This window comes from Chamaea fasciata, unplaced genomic scaffold (genome assembly GCF_029207755.1).
Source record: "Chamaea fasciata isolate MVZ Bird 193981 ecotype frontalis unplaced genomic scaffold, bChaFas1.0.hap1 SCAF_28, whole genome shotgun sequence".
In the NCBI taxonomy this organism is placed as follows: domain Eukaryota; kingdom Metazoa; phylum Chordata; class Aves; order Passeriformes; family Sylviidae; genus Chamaea; species Chamaea fasciata.
In genome coordinates, this window is record NW_027094113.1 from 4111580 (window position 1) to 4139362 (window position 27783).

General features: G+C 54.7%; 1 long non-coding RNA gene across 6 annotated transcripts in view; it reads left to right on the top strand.

The window, feature by feature from the left end:
• The first annotated feature begins 837 nt into the window (after positions 1 to 837).
• The window catches only part of LOC136302337 (uncharacterized), a 39353-nt gene continuing 12407 nt past the window's right edge, over positions 838 to 27783 (top strand). For 3 of the 6 annotated variants that reach the window (XR_010724035.1, XR_010724040.1, XR_010724037.1), the window contains exons 1-2: positions 4697 to 4864; positions 9169 to 9274. This is a non-coding gene — a long non-coding RNA (uncharacterized lncRNA). Of the gene's footprint in view, positions 922 to 4696; positions 4865 to 7218; positions 7280 to 8801; positions 8967 to 9168; positions 9275 to 27783 lie in introns of those variants that run through there. The other 3 variants (XR_010724041.1, XR_010724039.1, XR_010724036.1) reach the window with 3 other exon arrangements.

Genomic DNA, 27783 nt, shown 5'->3' on the forward strand with positions numbered 1-27783 from the left:
AAAGGGACACTGAGGGTGACAGCCAGGTCACCCCCGCTCTGCTCAGCCCCTTGGGGCTCCCACCCCTCGGTGACCCCAAAAAAGCCTCTCGGGGGGTCTCAGAGCGGGTGGGAGAAGGGAAAAAACCCTTAAAATCGGGATTTGGGGCGTTAAAGGAGGACTGGGCCCGGCCTAGCTGAGCTGAGCCTGGTTTAGCCCAGGGCTGGGCTGGGTTTTGGGGGTTCTGCCCCTTTTTTGGGGTGGGGGACAGCAAGGAGGGGACAGCAAGGAGGGGACACCAAGGGGGACGCCGAGGAGGGGACACAGAGGGGACAGCAAGGAGGGGACAGCAGCGCCATCAGTGCCATCCCCCCCAACAAGGACATTTTTGGGGGGTTCAGTACCTCCCCTCTAAGGGTGACAGGTCCCCTCCAGGGCCACCCCCCCTGAGGGTGACAGGTCCCCTCTAAGGTGGCATGTCCCCTCCAGGGCCACCCCTCCTAAGGGTGACAGGTCCCCTCCAGGGCCACCCCCTCCAAAGGTGACAAGTCCCCTCCCAAGGGTGACACATCCCCTCCAGGCCACCCCTCTAAGGGTGACATGTCCCCTCCAGGGCCACCTTTGGGCCCGGGTTGTACCCGGATATTTTTTCATTCTTTTATTTCCAGTCCGCGCGGTAAAAGAGACGCCGATCGAATCACAACAACCTCGTGATTTACGGTTCGCATCCCGGCACGGCTCATTTGAATATATGCTAAACACATGCTAATCAGGCCGCGCTTTTTTTTTTTTTTCCCTCCCTTTTTATTTTTTTTTTTTCCTTTTTCTTTTTCTATTTTTTTTTCCTTTTCTTTTCTCCCTCCCCTGGTTTTGTTTGTAAGATTTAGATTCGCTATGGCAACCCGCTGGCACGGAAGGAGCGCCAGGAAATGTCAGGGCGAGGTGAGTGTCCCCCCACCCGCCCAGGGGAAGGGGCTGGGGGCGGTGGCGGTGGTGGCGGTGTCGCAGGGGGTGTGGAAATTGTCACATCTCCGCGCCGGGGACACGGGAAGGGCCCGAGGGCAGCGCCCGGAGCCGCGCACGTCCCGGCCCGGCCCGCGGGTCCAGCGCGACGTTGTCCCGAGGTGGCCCCGGGATGTCACCAAGGCCAGCTGTGGTCCGGCTGAGAGGCCTCGCTGGCCCTCTGTCCCCAGCCTTTCTGTCCCTCTGTCCCCAGCTTTTCTGTCCCTCTGTCCCCAGCCTTTCTGTCCCTCTGTCCCCAGCTTTTCTGTCCCTCTGTCCCCAGCCTGGCTACAGGGTGTCCCCAGCCTCTCTGTCCCTCTGTCCCCAGATTTTCTGTCCCTCTGTCCCCAGCCTGGCTACAGGGTGTCCTCAGCCTTTCTGCCCCCTGTCCCCAGATTTTCTGTCCCTCTGTCCCCAGCTTTTCTGTCCCTCTGTCCCCAGCCTGGCTACAGGGTGTCCCCAACCTTTCTGTCCCTCTGTCCCCAGCCTTTCTGTCCCTCTGTCCCCAGCCTCTCTGTCCCTCTGTCCCCAAGCCTTGCTGCAGGGTGTCCCCAGCCTCGCTGTGTCCCTCTGTCCCCTGCCTTGCTGTCCCTCTGTCCCCGGCCTGGCCACAGGCTGTCCCCAACCCGGCGGAGAGGCTGCCCCAAAGGTGTCACCCAGGCACCCTCATCTTCCTCGGGGTGACACCGGGAAGCGACAGAGCCGCCACCACGGCCCGGCCTGGCCACCCGCGGTCCCCGTGTCGCCTTCCCAGTCAATCCCAGTCAATCCCAGTTCCCACCCGGGGGGCGCTGGGGCTCGGCGCCGGCGCTGCTGCCCCGAATTTGGGGGTTCTCCGTCAGGGTTTGGGGATTTGGGGTTGTCTCCTGTCACCGGATCCCCTGGGGCGGTTCCCAGGGGACACCCCGGGTGACCTCGGGGGTCCCCCAGGTGTCCCCACCCCTCAGCTCTGGGATGGTCCCGGGGCAGGTGCGACCCCTCAGAGCTCCGGGGACACCCGGGATTGTCACCGTGGCCTCGGGGACACTCGGGATTGTCACGGGGACACCCGGGATTGTCACAGCGGCCACGGGGACACTCGGGATTGTCACGGGGACACCCGGGATTGTCACAGTGGCCACGGGGACACTCGGGATTGTCACGGGGACACCCGGGATTGTCACAGTGGCCACAGGGACACCCGGGATTGTCACCGTGGCCTCGGGGACACTCGGGATTGTCACGGGGACACCCGGGATTGTCACAGTGGCCACGGGGACACTCGGGATTGTCACCAGGTCCACGGGGACACTGGGGATTGTCACCTTGGCCCCAGAGACACTCAGGATTGTCACGGTGGCCACGGGGACACTCAGGATTGTCACGGGGACACCCGGGATTGTCACAGCGGCCACGGGGACACTCGGGATTGTCACGGGGACTCCCAGGATTGTCACAGTAGCCACGACGACACCCGGGATTGTTACGGTGGCCACGGGGACACTGGGGATTGTCACCTTGGCCCCGGGGACACTCGGGATTGTCAAGGTGGCCACGGGGACATTCGGGATTGTCAAGGTGGCCTCAGGGACACTGGGGACTGTCACTGGGACACTGGGGATTGCCACGGGGACACTCGGGATTGTCACCGTGTCCCTTTAGGGCCGCCCTCTCCATCCGGGACCTGTCCCCGGTCACCGGGGCCTCATCGCGGGGCAGCAACGAGCGATCCCCGGTCCCTCCCGGTCCCTCCCGGTCCCTCCCGGTCCCTCCCGGTCCCTCCCGGTCCCTCCCGGTGTCCCCAAACCGCAGCCCAGCCGGGCCCCGGGGGCCGCCTCTCCTCGCCCCTCCCCAAACCCCGGCTCGGTTGTTTTGCAAAAACCCCTGAAATATTCATGGGCGCCGCGCCGAGCGCCTGCTGATGAATTTTTGATCAAAACTCCGTCAGCCGGCCCCAAAAATCAGCCGCCCGCTCCCCGAAATCCGCGCCCTCGGGGCGGGGGGTTCGGGGGGGGAAGCGGCGCCGCCGGTACCGGGCGGCGGGAGGAACCGGGCCCGGTGCGAGCGGAGTTCCCCGGGAGCGGGAACCCCCCGGGGGGCTCACGGGGCCGCGGTAATTAGGGTAATCAATTACGCTAATGACGAGGCTGGTTGTTAAAATTTGGGGTGTCTCACAGCGCAGGCAGGGTCTCCCGTTTCTCCCGGGAACCGGAGGAAGCACCGGGAAGCTCCGGTTGGACCGGGGGGGAGGACGGGAGTGCCGGGGTCTCCCAGCTCGGCGGCGAGAATTGCTCGTTAATGAGGAAATTAATGAACGGAGCTCATTAGCGGAGAGCTCGAGGCCTCTCCGGTAGCACCGGGGCGGCTCCGGTACCGGTCCCGGTTCGGCCGCTCATCCCGGTGGTTCGGGGGATGGAATCAGGCCCGGCCCCGCTCGGGGGTTCAGGGTTGGGTGTCCCCCCATTTCCCGGGGCAGAATTTGGGGTGAAAACCCCTCCCGGGACGCTGCGTGGAGCCCTTATATTTTTATTTTAAATTTATTTTTTATTTTTATTCTCATTTATTTTGATTTGTTTATTTTGATTTTTAATTTGTTTTATTTTATTTTTATTTTAATGTTTTTGGGTTTTATTTAAATTTAATTTTTATTTCTTTTTATTATTTTTATTAATTTTATTTTTAAAAAAAAAAAAAAGAATTGCTTGTTTATTTATTTATTTATTTATTTATGTATAGTATTATTTTTATTTTTAGCGCCCCCCAAAATCCCGGCGCTCCCGGGGAGGAGCTGAGGAAAGCGGGAATCCATTCCCGGCCCCTTCCCTGAGATCCTGGAGGTGTTAACCTCGGAGCAGCGAGCGATTTGGGGTCGAGTTCAATTTAAAAAAAAAAAAAAAAAAAAAAAGTCAATTTTTGCTTCATTTCCACCCAAAAATCCCTCAACGGCCGGGGAAAAGACAAGGGGACCCTAAAACCTTCCCCCCGCACCCCAAATTCCGAGGGGGAAGGCTTTGTGGGGTCCCCGGTGTCCCCCTCTGTCCATGCAGAGTCGGAGTCAGCCGGATTATTATTATCATTATTATAATTTTTATTATGCCTGTTTTTTATTTTTTTTTTCCTCCCCCAAAATAATAAAACCCGGGTTATTTTTAGGTTCTGCTGCTGCCAGCGCCGCCCCCGCGTTTTCCCCCCTCCCTCCCTCCCTCCTCTCTCTCTCAGCCTGGTTTTTCCCCCCCTCCCGCCTCTCCTTCCTTCCCTCCCTTTTCTCCGAGCTCCGGGTTAACCTATCCCGCTCCCGACGCCAGGACGTCATTCCTTACGTAGTAAAAAAAAAAAAAAAAAAAAGAGAAAGAAATATGGAGAAAGCGAGGAAAAAAAAAAAAAAAGAGGAAAAAAAAAAAAGGGAGAAAAAAAAAGAGAGAGGAAAAAAAAAAAAAAAGGAGATGCATTTATTTATTATTTTCTCTCCTCTCTCTCTCTCTCCCATCTCCATTTCCAAAAAGGACAAAATGGATGGGTTTTTTGTCGTTTGGGTGTTTTTGTTTTTTTTTTTTTTTTGGTCGGAATCCGCCCCCTTTTTTCACCTCAATCCCGAGGCCCTCCCGGTACCGGCGGGGGCTGCCCGGTGATGCTGACGATGATGATGCTGCTGATGCTCGGGGAGGGGAGGGGGGGGGTTTTCTCGGGGATTCGAACCCCCCGGGGCTCCATTCAGACGTTCCGTGTTTAACCCCACGTAAAGACAACGTGATGCGGGGGAGCTGCGGGTTCCCGGCACGGCCCGGCCGGGGCTCTGCGGGCCCCGGTACCGGCCCCGGTTCCCCCCGCGGGGGCCCCCGGAGGGTTCGCCGGTGTCCCGGTGCTTCCCGCTAAGTCATTAATGGATGCAGAGGTGCGGAGGGAGGTAAATAATCCCCTCCCCGCTCCCCTTTCCTTGGGTTGGTTTTTTTTTATTATTATTTTTAATTTTAATTTTTATTTATTTTATTTTATTTTTTTTTTAATCCCTTTCCTCTCGTTTGCCCCGCGCTGAACTCCCCGGTTGTGCCGCCGGTGCTGCCCGGTGAGGGGCAGGGGCTGGGCGGGCACCGGCGGCCGCTCCGCTTCCCCTTCCCTCCCGTTCCTCTCCCTCAACTTGGAGGAAGTCTCCGAGGAGGGGGAACCCCGCGCTTCCCTTTCCCTCGCCTTAATAGATTTTATTTATTTATTTATTTAAAATTTAATTTGTTCTCTTAATTTAAGGTGGGGTTTTTTTTTTTAATTTTTAAGTTGGGTATTCCAAATTTAGTCTAATTTTTAGTCTAATTTTTAGTCTAATTTTTAGTCTAATTTTTAGTCTAATTTTTAGTCTAATTTTTAGTCTCATTTTAAAATTTATTTCAATTTCTTTAACTTAATTTCTAATTCATTTTTTAAATGTTTTAATTTATTTTTTTTTTAAATTTAAATTAAATTTTTTTAAAATTTAATTTTTTAAATATTTCTGTTCCACTTTTTTATTTTTTTCTAATTTTATTCATTTATTTGCTTTTAAAATATTCTCAATTCAATTTTAAATTTTTTTCAATCTAATCTTAAAATATTTTTTGTTTCGATTTTTAAATTTTTTTTTTTTAGTTCAAAAAAAAAAATTTTTTTTTTTTTTATAAAAAAATTTTAATTTCTAAACATTTTTTAAAAAATTTTTTTGTTTCATTTTTTGTTTGTGGTTTTGGTGGTTTTTTTTTTTTTTCCGGGGGAGGGATGGGGATGACATATTCTTCCCCCCCACCTCCCTCCCCACAAAACCCCCGGGATTAACATCCCGATATTTAGAGAGGTTGGCGAGGGGAGGGAGGGGGGGAAGACTTGAAATGTCGAGGAAAAAGAGGGAGCGAGGCGTGGAAATGTGCCCTCCCTCCGTCTCCCGCAGCGCCGCCAACAATGGCCACGGGGCTCCGTGGGGACAATGCCCGGCGGGGCCGAGCTGCTTGTGCTGCAGGACACGTCCTCCCCCGCCTCGGCCACCCCCCGTCCCCTCCCCGGGGTGGGGACAGGACCCCCCCCCCCCTGCTCCCGGGGTGGGACACCGGGACCCCCCCGTTCCCCCCCGCAGACTGTGGGAAAACGCGTGGCCGACCCGTAAAAAAAAAAAAAAAAAAAACACAAAAGTTTTTTTAAAAATCAATAAGTGTCCTCGCATCACTCCGGGAGGGGGGGGAGGGGGGGTTCTGCGTTGTCCCCTCGCTGGTTTTTGGGGTCCTCATGAGTTGTCCCACCTGGGTTTTGTCCCCACAAACTCCACCTGGAGGTTCAACAGGTCGCTCTCCTGAATTTTATTTTGGGCTCTGATTTATTTATTTTTTCCCCCTTTTTTTTTTTTTTTCCCCCCCCGGTGCCGCCGTTTGTTTTTCTGTGTTTTTTTTTTTTTTTTCCTGATTTGTTTATTTTTGTTTTTTCCTTTTTTTTTAACTCTGATTTTTTTCCCCGGTGCCGCCGGCTTTTTTTTTTCCTGATTTTTTTTTAAATTTTTTTCTTTTTGGGGCTCTGATTCTTTTCCCCTTTTTTCCCCCGGTTCCGCAAATTTTTTTCCTAAAAACTTTTTTTTTTTTTTACTCTGACTTTTTTTCCCCCCTTTTTTCCCCGGTTCCACCTAATTTTTTTTTCTCCAAATTTTTTTTTTTTTTTTGGCTTTGATTTATTTTTTTTTTTCCCCTTTTCCCCGGTGCCGCCGATTTTTTTTTCCCACCCTCCCGAGGGCTTGCCCCCCTTCCTCATCCCCCTCATTATTCCCGTTATCCCAAGGCAGCCTCCGTGCCCAAACTCCGGCATGTGCGAGGCAAACAGAGCGCGATTGTTCCGAGCCTGGGAACGCGCCCGAGCCCCCCGCCCGGCCCCCCGCTCTAGACGCGATTGTGATGGAAATTAACCCCTTTTTTTAAATTATTTTTTCCCCTTTTATTTTTTTTTTACTTGTTGTTGTTGTCCCCCCTCCTCGTGGTGTTGAACTTGATGTTGACTCCCCCCCCCCTCCTTTTTTTTTTTTAACATCTCCTCGGTCATTTGTAGTTTGTTTTTTTTTTTTCTTTTCTTTTTCTTTTTTTTTTTTTTTTTTGTTTTTTTTGGGGTGGGAAAATTTTTCTCGGCGAGCTTCGGTGTGAAATTAATTAATCGGGGAGAGGGGAGGGGGGGGGGGCCGCGCCTCTAGATGGCAATGGGGACACAAAAGGGGGACAGCCCGGGGAAAACTCCGGCAAACTCACAAAAGACACCCCCGGGGTTTGTTGTAGCCCCGGTCGGAGAGGCTGAGCCGCGCTTGCCCGAGGAGAGAAAGTTTTCGGTGTGTGCGGTGATTTTTGAATTATTTTTAAATGTTTTTATTTGGCGGGGGGAGCTATTTTTGGATAATTTTATTTTAAGGATTTGGGTGTTTTTTTTTTTTTTTTTTTAAAAAAAAGGGAAATTAGGAGAGCAGGGAGGAAAAAGGGGTGTAGGGGGTGATGTGTTGTGGGGTTGGGGTGTTTGTGCGGGCATCCCCCTTTCCCGTCCCTGCCGTGCTGCGAGGTTGTAAAAACAGAGGAAAAAAAAAGGAAAAAAAAATATCAATCCCAATGAGAAGGGCCGGGGTTGAATTCGGCATTTCTGGGGAAAAGAAGGGGGAAATATAATTAGTTCTCTTGGTTGAAATGCTATTTTTCTCCTTAAAAAAATTAAAAGTATCAGGGGAATGTCGCTGTGCCCGGGCGGGCACGGCGGGGAATTCCACACGGATATTCCCCGAGCTGGGAAACCTCCGGACAGGGGGAAAAAACCCGTTCTGCTCCCAGTAAGGACTGGGGATGGATGTTTGGTTCCCAGTTCGGACTGGGAATGGTTGTTTGGTTCCCAGTTCGGACTGGGAATGGATGTTCTGCTCCCAGTTCGGACTGGGAATGGTTGTTTGGTTCCCAGTTCGGACTGGGAATGGTTGTTCTGCTCCCAGTTTGATCTGGGACTGGTTGTTCTACTCCCCATTTGGACTGGGAATGGTTGTCTGGCTCCCAGTTCGGACTGGGAATTGTTGTCTGGCTCCCAGTTCGGACTGGGAATGGTTGTTCTGCTCCCAGTTTGAACTGGGAATGGTTGTCTGGCTCCCAGTTTGGACTGGGAATGGTTGTCTGGCTCCCAGTCCCTTCTCCTCTCTGGCGGGTTCGGCGGGTGTGTTTTCCGGCGGCCGATCGAGGCGGGGGGGAGAAATGAAAAATCAGATTTTTTTCTTTTTGCCAGGGCAGGATCTGATGGCTTCGAGGCTCATCAATCTCTCCCAAAACGTTCGGGGCTTTTTTGGGGAATATTTTTTCGCGATTTTTTAGGCCAAAAATCCGAGCGTCAAACGCCATCCACGCTTTTTGTTGCCGCAACACCTTCGGGTGACAGCGGGAAGAAAAATGATTAAAATCTGTTAAGTCTTTAATTTTATTTTTTCCTCCCCCTCTCATATCGATATTTCCAGCCGGGCAGAATTTTTTTTTGGGGGGGGGGAGATTTTCCGGGGAGGGCTCTTTGGGGATTTCTTTTCCTTGGCATCGCTCGCCCGCCTCTCCCGCGCTGGTGGAATGGAGCTGCCCAAGCGGCGTGGAGGGAAAGGAGTCGTCGCGTTTTAAATGCAAATAAATTCACCAGCGGCGATGCTGGAGTCGAAAGACGAGAGGGGAGAGGAAAAAAAAAATTAAAATTAGAGAAAAGGCAAGAAAAAAAAAAAAAAAGGAGAGAGGGGCGGGAAAATGAAAAAAAAAAAAAGACGGGGGGGGGATTAAAAAAAATGAATGTCGGTGGGAGGAAAAAAAAATGGGGGAGGGAAATAAACAGGAGAAAAAGACACTTTGGGCCGGGAGGGAGAGCGGGAGGTGCCCGGTGATGCCCGGGGAGGCTCCGGTGCCCACGGCGGGGTGGAGCTGGCACGGACAGACAGACAGACAGACACACACCAGCTGTGGGGCCGTCCCCGGCAGCCACAGGCCGTGTCCCAGCGCGGCCCTGAGCTCCTGGTGGGTGTTTTTAAACCGGTGGGAGGGAAAAAACACCGGCTGTGAGGCACCGGGGGACCACCGGGCCCGGTTTGTCCGCTCAGGGGGTCTCCAGCGCCGCCCACCCCCGCCGGGGAAAGTTCCTCCAACTTGGGCAGCGACGGCGGCGGCTCCTCCTTGACGCTTCTTCTCTCTTTTTTTTTTTTTTTTTTCCCTTCCCCAGGTGTCGGGCACGGCCGAGGAGGCGTCGAGAGGACACCGGGCACCGGGCGAGGCGGAGATAACGGCGGCTCTCACCCCGGGACGCGCCCGGTGACACCGACGAGCAGGTGAGGGACCCGCGGTTCGGTGGCCTTACCGGGTGACAACTTGGCTGTCGCCTCTGTGGCATGTCTGAGTGCTCCGGGCCGGGCTGCCCCGGGGGGCTCCGGTGCTCCCGGGAGGTGCACGGGGCCGAGCCCCCGCCGCGCTGCCTCCCGCCGGTTGGAGCGGGAGCGCCGCGCTCGTACCGGAGCCCAACATGGCTGCTGTACAGTGGAGGTATTTGATCCGCACCGGGGGTGAAAACCGGAGTGGACCGGAGGCTCCGGGGCCCGTGCAGAGCCCGGGGAAGCGGGTACAGGCCGGCCAGCAGTCGGTAAGTGCCGGGAGGAGCGGGCCCGGGCGGGCCCCGCGCAGCCCCGGCCGCGGACACGCGTGGGGCGAGGCGGCCGCTTCTCTCCCGCCGGGGCCGGTGATGCCAAACTCGCCCCCGGGAGCCTCTCGGGCACGGCGGGCACCGGGGACCACCCGCGGCCCGCCCGGGCCCTGCCCGGTGCCAACGGGGCGCTGAGAGAGGCACCGGCGGGGATGTTGCCCCCGGCTCCCCCCGTTAACCCCCCCCCGGGAGCGGGCCCGGGCCGGAGCGGGGCTCCCGAAGCGGCGGAGAAGCTCCGGTGGGCGCTCGTTCGTTCCCCCGGCGGGGCTGCGGGGCCGCTCGCGTTGTCGGGGTTGTTTTTTACCCTTTTCGGGCACAGCCGCGGGCAGCGGGACCCGCCGGGGCCGGTACCGGCCGTGCCCGGGAGGAGCGGGCGGCAGCGGGCGCCGAACCCTCCGGGATCACCGGGGGAGGAATTTCAGAGCCGCCGGTTCGGAGGTAACGGCGGCGGTTCGGGGTGCGGAGGGTGAGGAGGAGGAGGAGGAGGAGGATGGCGGGCAGCAGCACCGGGGCTGTACCGGGGAGGGGAACGATCCGGTGGTTTGGCACCGCCGCCGCTCACGATAATAATTAATCGCCGTAACGATGATGAGCAATTAGCGGCAGCTCGGTGAGGGAAGGACGCAGCAGCCACGACCCCGCACGGCCCCGGGGCTCCCGTTCAGCACCACGGAGAGCGGCGGCGCCGGTGCCCGGTGCCCGGTGGCGGCACCGGGAGGAGGCTGCGCTCGCTCCCCCGCCGTGCCGCGGCCGCCGCTGGCGGTGTTTGGGGGGTTCCCACCCAGGGCTGCCCAGCCCTGGGGGTGCCCGGTGAGGGGGCAGAGGGTCCCGGTGCTGCCGGGGAGCTCCCGGTGCTGGCGGGTTGGCATTTCCGCAGGGGCCGCCGTGCCTTCCAGAGCGGGTATTCCATATATCCTAGGTATTCCATGTATTCCATATATCCTATATATTCCATATATCCTAGATATTCCATATATCCTATATATCCCTGTATATTCTACATATAGAATATATTCCGTGTATTCTATATATTCCTATGTATCCTATATATTCTACATATTCAACGTATTCTACATATGGACTGTAATCCGTATATTCTATGTTTCGCCTCCGTAGAGGTGTGGGTGTATAAAAGGGCGGCTGCGGGCAGCGCGGGCCTGCTCGGATCCGTTCCTCCCTCCCGAAACCGGAGCCCCGGCAGCGGGAGCCGGGCCCCGCCGCTTCTCCCTCCCGGTGCCCGCTGGAAGCGGGGCCGGCCCGGCGCTGCCCGTGCCCGGGACACCGGGAGTCGCTGTGCCCGGGGCTGTAATGCCAGGGCCGCCGGTTGGTTTCGTTTTCCGCCGTTTTACCGGAGCGAGGTGCCCCGGAGAGATGTGCCAAGGCCAGGCCGGGGCACCGGGGACGTGACGAGACTGGGGACAACCGTGGGGTGGGGGGGGGGACGTGGCGTGGCTGTGGGTTCGTCTGGTGGTGTGAGCGGCGCACCGGGGGCGACACCGGCGCTGCGTGCCCGGTTAGAGCCCGCGGGGGTCACGGCCGTGCCCCCCGGTGAGGCCGGGGAAAGGCCCCGGTGCCCCCCGGTGTGACCGGGAAAGGCCCCGGTGTGACCGGGAAAGGCCCCTGTGCCCCCCGGTGAGGGGAAAAGGCCCCCGTGCCCCCCGGTGACACCGGGAGAGTCGAGCGGGGTCCCCGCACCCCGGGACCGGCCCCCGGTGACCGCACGGTGGGGACGTGGAGCCGGCCCTCGGCCCCGGGCTCTGTCCCCGCCGCCCCTCCGAGCCCGGGGGGGTTTCTCCGCGGCCGGGCCCGTCGGGGAGCCCCGTTAAACCGGGGAGAAGCCAAATTCCCCCTTCTCCAGCGGCGGCCCTGAGCGCAGCCCCGACGGGAAGCACCGGCCCGGGCGCCCCTCACCCGCCGCCGCCGCCGCCGCCGCTCCTCCCCGGGGCACCGGGGGTTTAACCCGGAGGGGCGGCACCGGCGGCGGGGTTACCCCCGGGGCACCGACGGGGCGGGCCGGGCCGCCACCGGGGGAGGGGACACGGGGCCGAGCAGACGGAGCGGTCCCCGCGGGGACAACGGCGGCGGAGGGGGGAGCGGGGGGTGACCCCTGCCCCGGCCCCACGGCCGGGCTGTCCCAGCCCCGCCGCTCGGGGCTTTGTCCCCGCCGGCCGCCCCGTCCCCTCCTCCCGGCCCTCCTCCCGCCCTCCAGCCCAGCTCCGAGCCGCTGTCTCTGCCTCAACTTTTAGAGGCAGGTCCCGGTGACGCCGGGCAGCGGGAGAGGCACCGGCAGCGCCACCGGTACCGGGGATCTCCGTCCCCGGGCTGAGCCTCCTCCGCTCCCCACGGGAAGGATGCGGTGACCCGGAGCCGACGGCAGCAGCGGGATGAGCAGGTACCCCGGCTCCGGGAGCTGTTACCGGGAGCCTTTCCCGGGAGCTTTTCCGGGAGAGCTTTTCCCGGTAGCCTTTATCGGGAGCCTTTCCCGGGAGCTGCTACCGGGAGCCTTTACCGGGACCAGAAGCCTTTCCCGGGAGCCTTTCCCGGGAGCTTTTCCAGGGGATCTTTTCCCGGGAGCCTTCCCGGGACTCTCCCGTCGTCTCCCCGGTTCCCGTTGGGCACCGGAGCAGCGGCTCCGCCGAGTTTCCCTGCCGGCAGCCGGAGCTCCCCGGGAAGAGCCCCCGGCCGGTGCCCGGAGCCCGGGGCAGAGTCCCGGTGGGGACGGGCCCATCCCGGGGGGGCTCAGGGTGACACCCCCCCAGAAGGGAAATTCACAGCCCGGACCCGCAGGAGGTGCGGGATCCCTGCCGGGTTCGCAGGAGCGGGTGTGGGAGGAAGAGGAGGAAGAGGAGGAAGGCGCGGGGGGAACCCCCGGGGGGTCCCTTTGGGGGTCCCTTTTTTCCCCACCGCTTTGCTGACTCAGCAGTTCCGTGCCAGTAATTCGCGGCAATTATCAAGCGGGAGTGAGCTCCGGGCTGGGTCTGGGGGCGGATTTTGGGGCCGGGCAAGGGCCTGTCTGTGGGGTTGGAGCCCGGGGGGGACACCTGTGACATCCCCGCCCTGTGACATCCCCGCCCTGTGACATCCCCCAGGCTGGGGGGCTGCGCTGGGCTGAGCCCGCTTTGGGGGTCTGGCACTTTTTGGGGGCGGCCACATCACTTTGGGGGCACTGGAGGGGTCGTGGTGTCACATTCCGAGGCTGTCCCACCTTTGGGGGAGTTTCACGGGAGGGGACAAACCTCTCGGGGTGGGGGGCTCCCCGGTGTCCCCCCCCCCCCCCGTTTGCTGGAGACCTTGGGTGGGTTTTTCTCTTTGGTTATCTAGCTGTATGAGTGTATGTGATATCATAAAGCTAGAGAACCGAATGTAAAAACCTGCTCGCTATCCTCCGGGACAGAGAGGGGCTGGCTGAGTCAACGGGGTCCCCAAACCACTGGGGTCACTGGGGTCCCCAAATCACCAGGGTCACCGGGGTCCTCTGGTCACCAGGGTCCCTGAGTCACTGGAGTCCCTGAACCACTGGGGTCCCTGTGTCACCAGGCTCCCTGAGTCACTGGGGTCCCCAAATCACCGGGGTCACCGAGCTCCCAGAGCCACCAGGGTCCCTGAAACACTGGGGTCCCCAAACCACTGGGGTCCCCGAATCACCAGGGTACCCAAATCACCGGGCTCCCTGAATCACCGGGGTCACCGGGCTCCTCAAGTCACCAGGTTCCCAGAGCCACTGGGGTCCTCAAGTCACCGGGGTCACCGGGGTCCCCAAATCACCAGGGTCCCCAAATCACTGGAGTCACCGGGCTCCCCAAGCCACTGGGGTCCCCAAATCACCAGGGTCCCCAAATCACCGAGCTCCCAGAGCCACTGGGGTCCCCAAGTCATCGGGGTCACCAGGGTCCCCGAGTCACTGGGGTCCCCAAACCCCTGGGATCCCCGAGTCATGGGGCTCCCCAAATCACCGGGGTGCCCAAATCAACGGGCTCCCCGAGTCACCAGGGTCCCTGAGCCACCGGGGTCACCAGGGTCCCCAAGTCACCGGGGTCACCAGGCTCCCGGAGTCACTGGGGTCCCCAAGCCACTGGCCCCGCTGCCTTCACCGCGGACAGCACCGGGAAACACAAATACGGAGCGGGAATTTTGCCTTCCATCATTTTTTTACTGAGGCCCAGGCCTGCTGCTGCGTGCCCGGGTGATGATTTAGCTCCCAACCTCCAGCCCCGGTGCTTTCATTTTATTAATTTTTCCTTTTTTAAAATTAATTTTTCCTCTTTTTCTAAAATTATTTTTAATTTTTTTTTTTTTTTTCCCGCCGTGGTTTTAATTCCCACCCCGACAATTAACGGGATAAATGGAAAACGGGGCCAGCTCCAGCTCTGAAATAACCCTCCCACCTGGAGAAATCCCGTTTATAACCAAGCGCAAAGGAAAGTTGCTTCAACATATTACGCCGTGCAAATTTTAATTTAGCACAAACCCCGCCCCCTCCCCCCCGTTCCCGAGGCCGATTTATCCGCCCGGGGGAGGGGGGAGAAAGGGAAAATAAATCATCGCTGCTCGTCGTTTCCTCCGTGTCTGAGGGGAGATCTGAGCTTTGTTCTTGTGGCAGAGGGGATTTGGGAGCTCGGATCCCGCCGGGATCCCTCGTGGGTTTGGGATCTCGCCTCCCTCCTGCCCCGAGGAGTGAGGGATCCTGTGGGATCAGCCCCAAGGGTGCTGCTGGGATAAGTGGTGACCCCAAAGGTTGATCCCAGTAATTCCTGGGGATTCCAGGAAGGCGTTCCCAGATGGATTTTTTTTTGGGGGGGGTGCAGCAGTTGAGGGAGCCCCTCAGTGTTGCTCTGAAGAGGGAAGTGGAGATGATCCAGACAAATCTGTGGGATAAAAATGTTTTTTTAGGATTTAGGATTTTTTAGTTTAGGATCGGGATGGGATGCAGGAACAGCACCGGGGCAGCTCCACTCCCCCTTCACTGTGGGGTTTTTGGAGCAGCAATTCCCAGGCCGGGATTGAGAGATGGGAAAGGGGAAAAAAAAAAATGAAAAAGCTCCGGGCCCCCAATCCCTGTCCCCATCCTCCTCTCTCTGCGGGATTTTGTCCCCTCTTCCACCCCGAGGCTTCGGCAGAGGAGGAATTTGGGGGAAAAAACCAACAGGTTCGGGGCAGGAGAGGAGCAGATTCCCCATCCAGGATCCCTGGGATCCATCCCTGGCGCTGATCCCGCAGCCCCAGGACACCCTCACCCACTTTGGGGCCTTTTTTTGGAGGGGCAGGGAGGACCCGGGGTGTGTTTGTGGTGTGGGATAAATCACGGACAGCCCACCCTGGACACCCCAAAATGAGCTGTGGGGTAACGAGGAAGAGGTTTCCCAATCCCTGTCCCCATCCCTGTCCCCTGTCCCCATCTCTGTCCTCTGTCCCCGACCCTGTCCCTATCCCCTGTCCCACCCTCAGGGGCCGGATGGGCGCAGAAACCCTTCCCCAGCTCCTCAGCTCTTCCCTGAGCTCCTCCAAGGGATTTTGGGATTCTGTGGGAGCAGCTTTTCCACCCTCTACGCTCTTCCCATCCCTTCCATCCATCCCAGATCCCATCCCATGGCTCTGACCGTGAATTTGGGCAGAGAATTCCCAAATTTCTGGAGCTGGAAGGATCCCCTGGCTGTTGGGGACCCTTCCATCCATCCCAGATCCCATCCCGTGGCTCTGACCGTGAATTTGGGCACAAAATCCCCAAATTTCTGGAGCTGGAAGGATCCCCTGGGTGTTGGGACCCTTCCATCCATCCCAGATCCCATCCCATGGTCTGACCTTGAATTTGGGCACAAAATCCCCAAATTTCTGGAGCTGGAAGGATCCCCTGGCTGTTGGGGACCCTTCCATCCATCCCAGATCCCATCCCGTGGCTCTGACCGTGAATTTGGGCACAAAATCCCCAAATTTCTGGAGCTGGAAGGATCCCCTGGGTGTTGGGACCCTTCCATCCATCCCAGATCCCATCCCGTGGCTCTGATCGTGAATTTGGGCAGAGAATTCCCAAATTTCTAGAGCTGGAAGGATCCCCTGGGTGTTGGGACCCTTCCATCCATCCCAGATCCCATCCCGTGGCTCTGACCGTGAATTTGGGCACAAAATCCCCAAATTTCTGGAGCCGGAAGGATCCCCTGGGTGTTGGGACCCTTCCATCCATCCCAGATCCCATCCCGTGGCTCTGACTGTGAATTTGGGTGGAGAATCCCCAAATTTCTGGAGCTGGAAGGATCCCCTGGCTGTTGGGGACAGCTGGGGACAGCCAGGCCGGCTGTGCCACACCAGGAGGGGACACGCAGCTCCCGGCAGGGCTGGGAATCAATCCCGCCCTCACCTCTCCCACTCCCAATCCCAAAAAAAACCCCCCAAAAACTCCTCCCCATCCCTAAATCCCAGCTCGGGGACAGGCTCCGCCGTGCTCCAGAAACCTTCTCCTCCCTCCTGACTCCTTGTAAACCATTTAGCAGGGATTTCTTAAAATAGGTTCCACTTTAAGGACTTATCTGCTGAATGCCATTAATTATTTTCCTTTTTTTTTTTTTTTTTTTGCTGGGGGGTTCGTTAAAAAGCAAACTTGGTCTCATAGCAACGGGATCTGTTCCAGGGGAAGCAGCCAATGGCAGGGTGTGCAACCCAAGGCGAGAGAGAAGAGGAGCCTTTTCAGGTTTATTCCAGGGCTCCCTGCCTTTTTTTAAAAAAAAAATTTAAAAATTTTAAATTTTTTTTATTTTTTAAAAATTTTTAAACTTTTTTCTTTTTTTTTTCTTTTCTTTTTTTTTTTTTTTTTAATTTTCCCCAGAGAACTTTTTAATTTTCAGTGTTTTTTTTTTTTTAATTTCCTCCCGCCTCTCCGGTGGAATATTTCAGAATTTCTCCCCGGCAAAAAAAAAAAACAACCCAAAAAACCCCCAAAATATTGGGGCGAGAAGAAAAGGGAATCTCCGTGGGTTTTGTGATGTTGGTGCACAGGGGAGAGGAGGGACAGACCCAGCTTGGGACAACCGGCGGGGTGGCACTGCCAATGTCACCCTCGGTGTCACCCCCGGCTGGATCCCGGCGGGATTTGGGAGCTGCTGGAAAAACCGGAGGCGCTTTAAATCCCCGGCCTGGCTGAAGGAATTGTCATTTATTTTCCCTCTTTAATCCCGTCTCTTCCCTCTCCTCCATTAGGGCCCTTTAAGCTGCAATCTCCTTCCCGGGGGGATGTTCCAACGTTCCAACGGGATAATCCCGGCGCTTCTCGGGGTGATTTCGGGGCAGGGGGTGATTCCCAACCTCGGGAATCCGTCCTGATGATGGATTTGGGATAAACTGGGAATTTCCAGTCCTGGGTTGCCAATGGATTTGGGTTAAACTGGGAATTTCCAGTCCTGGGTTGCCAATGGATTTGGGTTAAACTGGGAATTTCCAGTCCTGGGTTGCCGATGGATTTGGGATGGGTGGGAATTTCCAGTCCTGGGTTGCCAATGGATTTGGGGTAAACTGGGAATTTCCAGTCCTGGGTTGCCAATGGATTTGGGGTAAACTGGGAATCTCCAGCCCTGGGTTGCCGATGGATTTGGGATAAACTGGGAATCTCCAGCCCTGGGTTGCCGATGGATTTGGGATGGGCTGGGAATTTCCAGTCCTGGGTTGCTGATGGATTGGGAAGGAAATGGGAATTTTCAGTCCTGATTTCCATCCCTGGGATTTCAATCCCACGGATTTGAGATGGGCTGGGAATCTCCAGTCCTGGGCTGCCGATGAATTTGGGAAGGAAATGGGAATCTCTCCCCTGGTTTCCATCCCCTGGCTGCCAACAGATTTGGGATGGGTTGGGAATTTCCAGTCCTGATTTCTGGCCCTGGGTTGCCAATGGATTTGGAATAAACTGGGAATGTCCAGTCCTGGGCTGCCGATGGATTGGGAAGGAAATGGGAATTTCCAGCAGGAGGAGGAGGAGGAGGGAGAGGTGGGAAACTCTCTGACAGTGCTGGGGCGGCTGAGATGAGACCCTAAAAGCAGGGACAGAGTCCCAGGACATCGGGATCTGCTTCCAGAATGTCAGGATTTATTCCCAAAGATTCTGGGACGTGTTCCTCGGATGTCTATTCCCAGCCCCACGTGCGTCCTCTCCCTGTTTTTTTTAATTTCTTTTTTTTTTTGTTTTAATGGATAAATTACTATTCACAGTTTAATATCTTCATGTTTCTATGGAAACTCCGGGGCTGTGCCGGGCGGGGAAGGCCAAAGCAGCTGGGAAAAATGGGAATATTGGGAAGCTGGGGCAGGGAGCAGGGCCTGGATGTGGAGGGAGCTGCTGGGAATGCTCAGGGTGATGGGAATTTTGGAAATTTGGGAATATTGGGAAAGGAGAGGAGCAGGAGCTCGGCCTGGGTTGGGGACAGGATCTGGCGGTTGGTGACACTCAGGACGTGGCTTTGGGGTGGCTGTGCTTGTCCCTCCCTCCAAATCCAAACCCAAACCCAAATCCGAATCCAAATCCAACCCCAAACCCAAATTCAACCCCAAATCCAAATGCAAATCCAACCTGAATCCAACCCAAGCCCAAACCCAAATCCTACCCAAACTCAACCCCAACCCCAACCCCAACCCCAACCCCAAAGGGAAGGATGGGTGTCCCGTGTCCCCAGTGACAGTGACAGGGACTTGCCCGTGGCCGTGTCCCCAGTGGTGGTGACAGGGTCCTCCCGGTGTCCCCAACAGCAGTGACAGGGATGGCCCCTGGCCATGTTCTCAATGGCGGTGACAGGGCCCTCCCTGTATTCCGTGTCCCCAGTGGCGGTGACAGGGCCCTCCCAGTGTCCCCAGTCATGGTGACAGGGGTCGCCGGTGGCCGTGTCCCCAATGGCGGTGACAGGGATGGCCCGTGGCCGTGTCCCCAATGGCGGTGACAGGGATGGTCCATGTCCCGTGTCCCCAATGGCGGTGACAGGGCCCTCCCCATGTCCCGTGTCCCCAATGGCGGTGACAGGGATGGCCCGTGGCCGTGTCCCCAATGGCGGTGACAGGGATGGCCCGTGGCCGTGTCCCCAATGGCGGTGACAGGGCCCTCCCCATGTCCCGTGTCCCCAATGGCGGTGACAGGGATGGCCCGTGGCCGTGTCCCCAATGGCGGTGACAGGGATGGCCCGTGTCCCGTGTCCCCAATGGCGGTGACAGGGATGGCCCGTGGCCGTGTCCCCAATGGCGGTGACAGGGATGGCCCGTGTCCCGTGTCCCCAATGGCGGTGACAGGGATCGCCCGTGGCCGTGTCCCCAATGGCGGTGACAGGGATGGCCCGTGGCCGTGTCCCCGCGCCTGGTGACACCGGGGAAGGTGTGTCACGTTGTCACGTCCCCGCTGTTGTCACAAGGGATCTGATCACCAGCGCAGGGGGAAGGTCGGCCGGGAAAAACCCCCGAGGGCGTCGCAGGGTCCGTGTGTCTGTCCTGGTGTCCGCGGTGTCAAAAATGAAAAACAGACAAACCTCAGGCGCTTAAAGATAAATTGTAAAAATGTAAAATTATAAAAATATTTTTAATAATTTTATAAATAAATAAATAATAAAAAATGACATTTAAAAATAAATATGAAAGTAACAGATAAATAAATAAACATAATAGTAATAAAAATATATAAATGTAAACCCATAATAATATAGAAATAATAGCTAGAATAATTAAATAATAAATACATAAATAATAAAAGATACACAGAAAGAGAAATTTAGAAAAAATATACAAAAATAGAAAAATAGCAAAATATGAAAGCAGGAAAAATAAAATAAAAAAATAATAAATAAATAAATATATAAAATATTATAAAAAAATAAAATTAGTAACGGTGGGTTGCGCGGGCAGAGCCTTCGGGGATGACGTTTGGCCGCCACCAGAAAAGTATTTATTTATTTTTAATGAAAAGCACGAGCTCGGCGCTGCTCTGGGGGCAAACCAGGGAAGGTGTTGGGAATAACGGGAATAACAACGGGAATAACAACAGGAATAACGGGAATAATAATTGGAATAACAACGGGAATAGCTAACCAGAATAACGGGAATAATAATGGGAATAACAACGGGAATATTAGGAATAATGGGAATAATAAAGGGAATAATAATGGGAATAACAACAGGAATAACAGGAATAATAATGGGAATAACAACGGGAGTATTAAGAATAATGGGAATAATAAAGGGAATAATGGGAATAATAATGGGAATAACAACAGGAATAACAGGAATAATAATAGAAATAACAACGGGAATAACAATGGGAATAATGGGAATAACAACGAGAATAACAACAGGAATAACGGGAATAATAATGGGAATGTTAAAGGGAATAATGGGAATAATAATGGGAATAATAATGGGAATAACAACAGGAATAACAGGAATAACAACAGGAATAACAGGAGCTGGGCTGCCGCCCCCGGCTCCGGATTTCTCTGCCCCAATTCCCTGGGAATCCAGGCGAGGGCTGATCCTGGCTGTTGTTTTCCAGGAATCCTGGAGCTGGGAAAAGGGTTTGGGGCAGCCCGTGGGGTCTTGGGGTGAGGGGATCGAGGTGTGATGAGCCCCGGCCCCCGGGAATTCCTTGGTTTGGGGTGCTGGGTGGGGATTTACTGTGGGATATTTGCTGCCGGGGCATCAAGTGTGCGGTGTGGGACAGGAGGAGGGTTGGGGGGTGGAGAGGGGTGGAGTGACGGGGGATTTTGGGGTCCCCATGGCTGTGGGGTGGAGTGACGGGGGATTTTGGGGTCCCCATGGCTGTGGGGTGGAGTGACGGGGGATTTTGGGGATCCCCATGGCTGTGGGGTGGAGTGACGGGGGATTTTGGGGATCCCCATGGCTGTGGGGTGGAGTGACGGGGGATTTTGGGGATCCCCATGGCTGTGGGGTGGAGTGATGGGGGATTTGGGGATCCCCATGGCTGTGGGGTGGAGTGACGGGGGATTTTGGGGATCCCCATGGCTGTGGGGTGGAGTGACGGGGGATTTTGGGGATCCCCATGGCTGTGGGGTGGAGTGATGGGGGATTTGGGGATCCCCATGGCTGTGGGGTGGAGTGACGGGGGATTTTGGGGTCCCCATGGCTGTGGGGTGGAGTGATGGGGGATTTGGGGATCCCCATGGCTGTGGGGTGGAGTGATGGGGGATTTGGGGATCCCCATGGCTGTGGGGTGGAGTGATGGGGGATTTGGGGATCCCCATGGCTGTGGGGTGGAGTGATGGGGGATTTGGGGATCCCCATGGCTGTGGGGTGGAGTGACGGGGGATTTTGGGGTCCCCATGGCTGTGGGGTGGAGTGACGGGGGATTTGGGGATCCCCATGGCTGTGGGGTGGAGTGACGGGGGATTTTGGGGTCCCCATGGCTGTGGGGTGGAGTGACGGGGGATTTGGGGATCCCCATGGCTGTGGGGTGGAGTGACGGGGGATTTGGGGATCCCCATGGCTGTGGGGTGGAGTGATGGGGGATTTGGGGTCCCAATGGCTGTGGGGTGGAGTGATGGGGGATTTTGGGGTTCCCGTGGCTGCAGTTTGGACTGAAGTGAAGGACGGGGATTTTTGGGGTCCCCATGGTTGCAGTGTGGACTGGAGTATCGGGTGATGAGGATTTTTGGGGTCCCCATGACTGAAGTGTGAGCTGAAACTATATAATCCCATTTTTAACCCCAAAACCCCAAACATTCCAACCCCCACCCCTTCACAAACCCCATTTTTAACCCCCCATCCCAATACAAACAACGAGACGCGTTGGTTTGGTTTTTTTTTTAACGACACGCGAAAAAGCGGATTTTTTTTTTCCTTTTTTTTTTTTCCCCCCCCTCGTTGCCGCCGTATTTTTTTTTTTTTTTTAAATTTTATTATTTTGGCGTTGAAAAGGCGGCCGAGAGAGAGAGAGAGAGGGAGGGGAGGGAAGGGAAAAAAAAAAAGAGGGAGGGGAGGCGGGCAGCCCGTCCATTAGCTCAGTGCAGCGGGCGAGAACAGCTGTGAAAAGAGCCGGGGCCTTTTTCCCACGCCCGGAGGAGCGGGGAGAGCGAAGGAGCCTCTTTAGTTAATTTATTTATTTTTTTTTTTTGTGTGTGTGTAGGCCCTTTTTTTTGGTGGTTTTTCGGGGGTTCGGTTTTGTTTTATTTAGATTTTTTTTGTTGTCGTTGCGTTGTTGCTTTTATTTATTTATTTTTTTTTTTTGTCTTTTGATTTTTTGGGGTTTTTTTTTTCTGGGGTTTTTTGTTTTGTTTTGTTGGGGGTTTTTAGGGGTTTTTTGTTTTATTTAGGGGTTTTTTGAGTTTTTTTTTTCTTTTTTTTTTGTGGGGTTTTTTGGGTTTTTTTTGTTGGTTTTTTTGGAGGGAGTTGCTTGTTTTCTTTGGGTTTTGGGGGTTTTTTGGTTTTGGTGGGGATTTTTTGGTCGAGTTTTTTTTTGTTTGTTTTGTTTGTGGTTTTTTTTGTTATTTTTTGGGTTTTGTTTTGGTTTTAGCGGGGGGGGTGGTTTTTGTGTTTTTTTGTTTTTTGGGGGTTTTTTTGGGTTTTTTTTTTCAGAAGGGTTGAGGTTCCTCGGGCGGAGTTTTTTTAGTGGCTTTTTGGTTGTTTTTTTGGGGATGTATTTTGTTTTTCGTGGGGTTTTTTTTTTGGTTTGTTTGTTTGTTTTTTGTCCGTTTGGTTTGGGATTTTTTTTTTTTGTTTTGTTTTTTTTTTTTACTTTTATTTCCCATCCCTCCCCCTCCTTTTCCCACCAGCTGACCGCCAAGGTCAGCACGGGTGACCCGGCGGCGGCGGCGGCCGGATCGCGGCCGTGTCCCGCAGCTGCCGCGGCTCCAGGAATGTCCCGGCGCCGCAGATGGGACCTGGCGGGGCCGGGGCAGCCGCGACTCAGCTGGTGGACAGGGAAAAAATGGAAATTTCCCTCTCTGGGGGCCATTGGGTTGGAGGAAAAATGGGAATTTCCCCGCCTGAGGAGGCTGGGTTGGGGAAAAAATGGGAATTTCTTCTTCTGGGGAGTGTTGGGTTGGGGAAAAAATGGAAATTTCCCCACCTGAGGATGCTGGAGTGGGGAAAAAATGGAAATTTCCCTCTCTGGGGGCCGCTGGGTTGGAGGAAAAATGGGAATTTCCCCGCCTGGGGAGGCTGGACTGGGGAAAAAATGGGAATTTCCCCGCCTGGGTAGGGTAGACTGGGTGAAAAATGGAAATTTTGCGCCCTGGGGGATGCTGGACTGGGGGGAAAATGGGAATGGTCGGGATTTGTGGGTTCACGGCTGAGAGGTCCATGGGGATGGTCGGGATTTGTGGATTCCTTGGCTTTGAGGGACCCCAATCCCACTCTCAGCGTCTTCATCCTCCTCATCCTCCATGAGAATTCAGCATCTTGGATTTGTCCAGGCCACTTTCCAGAGCCACCCCACTCTTTATAGGACCGAGAAATCTCTGCCAACTGGGGTGTCCTCAGCTTTGGGGACCCCAAATCCCTCTTCATCTTCCTCATCCTCCTCATCCTCCATGAGAATTCAGCGTCTCGGATTTGTCCAGGCCACTTTCCAGGGCCACCCCACTCTTTATAGGACCGAGAAATCTCTGCCAACTGGGGTGTCCTCAGCTTTGGGGGTCCCAAATCCCTCTCTCAGCGTCTTCATCCTCCCCACCCTCCTCATCCTCCTGGCGGATTCAGCGCTCGGGGCCCCTCCCGAGCTCTCGGGGCCGGGTTTCTCCTTTTTCCCCCCTTTCCCTCCTCTCCTTCCTCCTCCCTGCCCCCCTCATCTCCCTCGCCGAGCCCTGACACTCGATGGCAGCCCATTCAAAATGCATGGCCTCCCCCTTTATTTTATATTTATATTTATATTTATATTTATTTTTTCCCCCTTGTTCCTTTTGAACTAAAAGAATTTTTTCCCCTTTTTTTCCCCCCTTTTTTTCCCCCTCTTTTTTTTTTTTTCCTTTTTTTTTTTTTTCTCCTTCTCCTTCCTTTTCTCTCTCAGAGGCGAAGTTCAAAATGTGCGGCGCCGTTTATTTATTTATCACCGCCCGCCCCCCCCCGGCCCCATGTATTATTCATTTATTTTAAAAATGGATGGCAGCTGGGAGCCCCCCGCGTTTAATCACGGCGGGCCAGGTGGAGCCGCCCCCTCCTCCTCCTCCTCCTCCTCCTTTTTTTTTTAATTTTTTATTTTATTTTTTCACCCCCCCCGTCTCTCCTGAGCCACCCCGACCCTCGGTGTGGTTGGGGTCGTTGTAAACATTTCTTTTTGGGGGTGGGGGGTTTGGGGGACAAGGAGGTGACGCTGTGTTGTCACCGACGTGAGGTGGTTAAAAGAGGGTGGGAAGGGGTTGGGGATGGAAGGAGGAAGAGGAGGGGGGAAAAAAAAAGGCAGAAAAAGGAGAAAACGAGGGTGGGGTTTGCTCATTTCCCTTCCCTGCGCTGGAACATCCCCCAAAAAAACTCACAAAAAAATCCCCAAAAGAGCTTCCAGGAGCAGCTGAAAGGGTTAAATGCCAGGAAGAGCATTAGAACCCAAAAAAACCTCTAAAAAAAACCCCAAAAGAGCTCCCAGGAGCAGCTGGAAGGGTTAAATGCCAGGAAAAGCACTGGAACCCCAAAAAAACCTCTAAAAAAACCCCCAAAACAGCTCCCAGGAGCAGCTGGAAGGGTTAAATCCCAGGAAAAGCACTGGAACCCCAAAAAACCTCTAAAAAAACCCCAAAACAGCTCCCAGGAGCAGCTGGAAGGGTTAAATCCCAAGAAAAGCACTGGAACCCCAAAAAACCTCTAAAAAACCCCAAAACAGCTCCCAGGAGCAGCTGGAAGGGTTCAATCCCAGGAAAAGCACTGGAATCCCTAAAAAATCCACAAAACCCCCCAAACCAGCTCCCAAGATGGGTTAAATGCCAGGAAAAACACTGGAAACCCTCCAAAAAAACCCCCCAAAGAAACCCCAAAACAGCTCCCAGGAGGAGCTGGAAAAGTTTAAATCCCAGGAAAAGCGGGTTTGGATGGGGTTGCACATCCAGGTGGGGGGAAATGAAATTCCATTTTTAGGAGGATTAATGGGTTTGAGTCATGGGGGGAAGGTTTTGGGGCTGTAAATCCGGCTGGAAACGGGGAAAAAAGTGGGATTTTTTGGGGAATCAGTTCTGGGAAGGGGCGAGATTTTTGGGGGTGTAAATCCAGCTGGAAATGGGGAAAAAAGTGGGATTTTTTTGGGAATCAGTTCTGGGAAGGGGCGGGATTTTTGGGGGTGTAACTACAACTGGAAATGGGGGGGAAAAGTCGAATTTTTGGGGAATCAGCTACAGGAAGGGGTGGGATTTTCCGGGGGCGTAAATCCTAAAAAAAAAAAAAATTAGATTTTTTTTTTTCGAAATTAGAAAATTAGGGGGAAAATTAGAATTTTTTTGGAGGGGGATATCCCAAAATCTCCAGAAACGTTTCCAACCAGATTATTTTTTTTTTTTCCTTCCCACCCCACCGCGAGCTGGGGAGGGGGGAGGCTAGAGAAAGCCAAAACATCCAACCCCTACTGAAAACTCCCCCCTGGAAAGGTTAAAAAAAAATCATTAATTCCCCCCCAAAAACCCCCTATTCCTCATCAAGGACAGTCGCTAATTAAGACAGCTCCGGGCCTGATGCCTCCCCCGGCCCGTCCCCCTGTGGGGTTGAGCTGCCTCGGCCCAGGGGGGAGCGCATTGTCCGCTCGGCCGGGTTGATGTAATCCCCCGGCCCCGAACAATGCCTCGCCCACCCCGCTCCCGCTGGAAAAATAAAAAAAAAAGAGAAAAAAAAAAAAGGGGGAATTAGGGTTTAACCCAATGAGATAATTACCCCGCCGGGCCACCCCTAAATAACCGGCGAGTCGGGTTTTTCTTTCCCCCCCTCGTCTCCTCCTCCTGCTCCTCTCCTCTCTGCTCGGTTTTGATTTTTCTTCTTCTTTTTCTCTTCTTCCCGGAGGAGGTGATGGTCAGGTTCAGACCGGCGGAGTTTGGGATGTGGAGTCGGGGTGGAATCCACTGGAAAAGTTCGTCCTGTCCCTAAAAATCTGAATCTGAACCCTAAAAACAGTCAGGGAAATGAGAGATGTGGGGTCGGGGTGGAACTCGCTGGAAAAGTTTGTCCTACACAGCCTGAATCCTAAAAAACAGCTGGGAATTGTTCTGGGAAATGAGGGATGTGGGGTCAGAGTGGAAAAGTTCGTCCTACTCTAAAAATCTGAATCTGAACCCTAAAAACAATCAGGAGAATGAGGGATGTGGGGTCGGGGTGGGACCTGCTGGAAGAGCTCGTCCTATACAGAAATCTGGACCCTAAAGAACATCAGAGAAATGAGGGATGTGGGGTTGGGGTGGGACACGCTGGAAAAGTTTGTCCTACACAGCCTGAACCCTAAAAAAGGAGCTGGGAATTGTTCTGGGAAATGAGGGATGTGGGGTCAGAGTGGAAAAGTTCGTCCTACTCTAAAAATCTGAATCTGAACCCTAAAAACAATCAGGAGAATGAGGGATGTGGGGTCGGGGTGGGACCTGCTGGAAGAGCTCGTCCTATACAGAAATCTGGACCCTAAAGAACATCAGAGAAATGAGGGATGTGGGGTTGGGGTGGGACACGCTGGAAAAGTTTGTCCTACACAGCCTGAACCCTAAAAAAGGAGCTGGAAATTGTTCTGGGAAATGAGGGATGTGGGGTCAGAGTGGAAAAGTTCGTCCTACTCTAAAAATCTGAATCTGAACCCTAAAAACAATCAGGAGAATGAGGGATGTGGGGTCGGGGTGGGACCTGCTGGAAGAGCTCGTCCTATACAGAAATCTGGACCCTAAAGAACATCAGAGAAATGAGGGATGTGGGGTTGGGGTGGGACACGCTGGAAAAGTTTGTCCTACACAGCCTGAACCCTAAAAAAGGAGCTGGAAATTGTTCTGGGAAATGAGGGATGTGGGGTCAGAGTGGAAAAGTTCGTCCTACTCTAAAAATCTGAATCTGAACCCTAAAAACAATCAGGAGAATGAGGGATGTGGGGTCGGGGTGGGAATCCCGGGATGCTGACGGAGCACAGGTGGGATGAACCCGCCCCCGGTGCGGTGGGATTTGGGATTTTCCCGACACTCTGACCCCACCGTGACCCCCGGGGAAGGGTCTGGGCTGCTCCGTGTCCCTGGAGTGTCTGGCGGCGAGCGCGGCCCCGTCGGCTCGGTTGAAATTTAAAATTTGATGTAAGATTTGGGGGAACGGAATTCCGTGTTTTCCTTAAATGTCAGCATTTACAGAACCCCAGAATCTCAGAATCCCAAAACTCCAGAATCTCAGAATCCCAGAATCTCAGAACCCCAGATCCCAGAACCCCAGAATCCCAGAATCTCAGAGTCTCAGAATCTCAGATCCCAGAATCTCAGAGTCTCAGAATCCCAGAATCCAGAATCCCAGAACCCCAGAACCCCAGAATCCCAGAATCTCAGAGTCTCAGAATCCCAGAATCCAGAATCCCAGAACCCCAGAATCCCTGAATCCCAGAATCCAGAATCCCAGAACCCCAGAATCCCAGAACCCCAAAATCAGGCTGGCCTTGATCCCAAACCCCCAAATTGCAGCAGTTCAAGCCGCTGTCCCAAACTCCAGGATAAACATGAAATTCCCAGAACAAGTTTTTGGTGAATTATCCCAACTCCCAGCTCTGCTTTGTTCAGGGACCCTGGACTTTTTGGGATCTTACACGTGCCCACACACCCCTGGATTCTGGAATTTGGGGTTTTTTCCCCCAGTTTGGTGATTCCCAGCTGGTTTTCCCCATCCCAGAGCTCCCCAGTTCCCGATGTGGGACGGGGAATGCTGCAGGAAAAGGGACCTGCTGGAATTAAATCCTGGTTCTTACTAATCCCGGGATTATCCCCGGGGGCAGCACGAGCCAGGCGGGCAGGGATTAATCTGATCCCATTCCCCCAGAAATGGGGCTGGGGGGGACTGGAGGGGCTGGGGACACAGAGGGGATGGGGACAGGGACACGAGGGGGACAGGGACATGAGGGGCTGGGGGACGGGGACAGGGACAGGGACAGGAGGGGGGGACAGGGACAGGGACAGGGACAGGGACAGGGACAGGGACAGGGACAGGAGGGGCTGGGGACACCGATGGGATGGGGACAGGGATACAAGGGGGACA